The sequence below is a fragment of the Stegostoma tigrinum genome, chromosome 46 (assembly GCF_030684315.1).
Source record: "Stegostoma tigrinum isolate sSteTig4 chromosome 46, sSteTig4.hap1, whole genome shotgun sequence".
NCBI classification, from domain to species: Eukaryota; Metazoa; Chordata; class Chondrichthyes; order Orectolobiformes; family Stegostomatidae; genus Stegostoma; species Stegostoma tigrinum.
The window spans coordinates 5,531,051-5,534,310 of NC_081399.1; positions in this window are offsets into that span (position 1 = coordinate 5,531,051).

A 3,260-nucleotide genomic window follows, 5' to 3' on the forward strand; every position below is an offset into this window, starting at 1 on the left:
AGCTATGTTCTTTTTACAATGTACAACATCTTGAAATTGATAAGTAAATTGTAGTAAAAAAAACAGCCCTTCTTCATTAGTGAGAGATTATCCGCAATGGAACAGGCCAGAGACTGATCGATTCAAAAGGTAGGGGACGTCAGCTCGGCTCTGAATCCAATTCACGCTGATTTTTCAAGGACATTGAATCAGAGGTGCTAGCCCCAAATATCCAGTTATAATAATTTACGTTTTAATGAGAAAATCATACATTAAGGGGGTTGTGCGAACGGGATGGATTCCTAATTTCTAAATTCACCCTACAAAACAGAAGATATGAAGGCCATGCTGCACTGATAGAGGGGTTTCATGTGATGTCACGGTCCAACCATTCCTCAAAGAAGGGGGAGGGGTGGTGTGGATGTATTGGTGTTGAACTGGGTTGGACAGGGTCAAAACTCACCCAACACCTGATTATATTCCAATTCCCTGGCCCCCAACACCTCATCTTCACCATGGACGTCCAGTCCCTGTACACCTGCATTCTTCATGCAGATGGCCTAAAGGCTCTCCGCTTCTTCCTGTCCCGCAGGCCTGACCAATCCCCCTCCACCGACACCCTCATCCACTTAACCAAACTCGTCCTCACCCTCAACAACTTCTCTTTCAATTTCTCCCACTTCCTACAGACTAAGGGGGTGGCCATGGGCACCCGCATGGGCCCCAGCTATGCCTGCCTCTTTGTAGGTTACGTGGAACAGTCCCTCTTCCGCACCTACACAGGCCCCAATCCCCACCTCTTCCTCCGGTACATTGATGACTGCACCGGCGCCGCCTTGTGCTCCCATGAGGAGCTTGGATAGTTCATCCACTTCACCAACACTTTCCACCCCATCCTTCAGTTCACCTGGGCCATCTCCAGCACATCCCTCACCTTCCTGGACCTCTCAGACTCCATCTCAGGCAACCAGCTTGTAACTGATATCCATTTCAAGCCGACCGACTCCCACAGCTACCTAGAATACACCTTGTCCCACCCACCTTCCCGCAAAATGTCATCCGCTCTTCCCAATTCCTTCGCCTCCGCCACATCTGCTCCCAGGTACACGAGTTCCACTCCTGAACATCTGAGATGTCCTCGTTTTTCAAGGACTGCAACTTCCCCCCCGCCAACCTTGGTGGTTGAGAATGACCTCAGCCTCATCTCCCGCAACTCATCCCTCACAAATCCTCCCCGCAATAGCAACCAAAACAGAATCCCCATCGTCCTCACGTACCACCCCACCAATCTCCGGATCCAACCCATCATCCTCCGACACCACCGCCACCTGTAATCTGACCCCACCACAAAAGGCATTTTTCCCTCCCCACCCATATCTGCTTTCCGGAGGGACCACCCTCTCTGGGACTCCCTTGTCCGCTTCACACTCCCCTCCAGCCCCACCACACCCGGCACTTTTCCCTGCAACCGTAGGAAGTGCAATACCTGCCCCTACACCTCCCTCCTCACCCCCGTCCCAGGCCCCAAGAAGACTTTCTACATCAAGCAGATGTTCACCTGCACATCTGTTAATGTGGTATACTGTATCCACTGTTCCCGTTGTGGCCTCCTCGACATCGGGGAAACAAAGCGGAGGCTTGGGGGTCGCTTTGTGGAACACCTACACTTGGTTTACACTAAACAACTGCACCTCCCAGTCATGAACTATTTCAATTCCCCCTCCCATTCTTTAGACGACATGTCTATCCTGGGCCTCCTGCAGTGCTACAATGATGCCGCCCGAAGGTTGCAGGAACAGCACCTCATATTCTGCTTGGGAACCCTGCAGCCAAATGGTATCAATGTGGACTTCACAAGCTTCAAAATCTCCCCTCCCACACCGCATCCCAAGACCAGCTCAACTTGTCCACATCTCCTTGTCCTTCCTCCCACCTATCCCCTCCTCCCACCTCAAGCCTGAACCCCATCTCCTACCTACTAGCATCAACCCGCCCCCTTGACCTGTCCGTCCTCCTTGGACTGACCAATTCCCACCCTAACTCCCCACCTACACTAACCTTTACTGGTTCCATTCCCATCTCTTTGACCGTTCTGTCTCCTCTCCACCTATTTGCTCCTTTATCCATCTTCCATCCGCCTCCCACCCCCAATTTATTTCAGAATTGCCTTCCCCTCCCCCATTTCTGGAGAAGGGTCTTGGCCCGAAACGTCAGATTTCCTGCTCCTCTGGTGCTGCTTGACCTGCTGTGTTCATCCAGCTGTACACATTGTTATCTCAGATTCTCCAGCATCTGCACTTCCTACTATCCCAGATTATAGTCTAACAGGTTTATTTGAAAATGCAAACCTTTGGAGTCTCGCTCCTTCAGAGAGGTAGCATCACACACAGAATTTATCACCAAATGATACAAGGGTCATAGAACCGATGCGAATGGACCGAACAAGCTGGCTGTTAAATCTTTTATTAGTTGGGAAGGATTAATACAGAAATCCCAGAACTTCTTTCAAGTCACGGCCCCAAGATAACTGAAGATTTTATAAGTGTACCAGAGGTGACATCGCGGGTCGGACAAATCATTTCAAGTGGGAGGCCTCGTTTAGAACCTGGCTGTGTATCAAGTTGGAGTCAGACTGGTTTTATTTCTCATGTAGGAATTTATAAAATGCCACATTAGTTGTCTACAAATTTTGTGCTTTTAGAAAAAGGTAGCACACATCTGCAATTAAAAATCTGCAAATGCAAATCCACTCCATTGATTTGTGTGTGTGAGATAGAGGGAAAGAGAGAACGTGTGTGTGCGCGTGCATGTGAGTGTGTGAGAGTGTATAGTGTCGGGCGGGTGGGGGGGGGGGGGGGTGGTCACCTGCCGTGTGACGTGAACACAAGATCCTAATTGAGGCCATTCTCATGGGTACCAAACCTGGCTATCAGTCTCCAATCGGCAACTCTGCATTGTCATGTATCATGGAGTCTGCCTTGGAGGATGTTTAACTGAAGATCCGAGGCTGAATGATGCTGATCGCTGAAGTCTTCCCCGACTTGAACGGAATGTCCCTGTCTGGCGATTATTGTGCAGTGTCCATTCATCCATTGTCATTGCACCTGCATGGCCTTGCCAATATACCTAGGGGCATCCTTGCCTGCAGCTTAAGAGATAGACAACTTTGGCCAAGTGGAGGGTGAGGGGAAGCTGTGGGGCAGATTGAAGAGAGTCAGCAACAGTGGTGTCGGGGGGGGGGGGGGGGGGGGGAGCGGGTGTGGGCTGCTGGTGGAGGAATG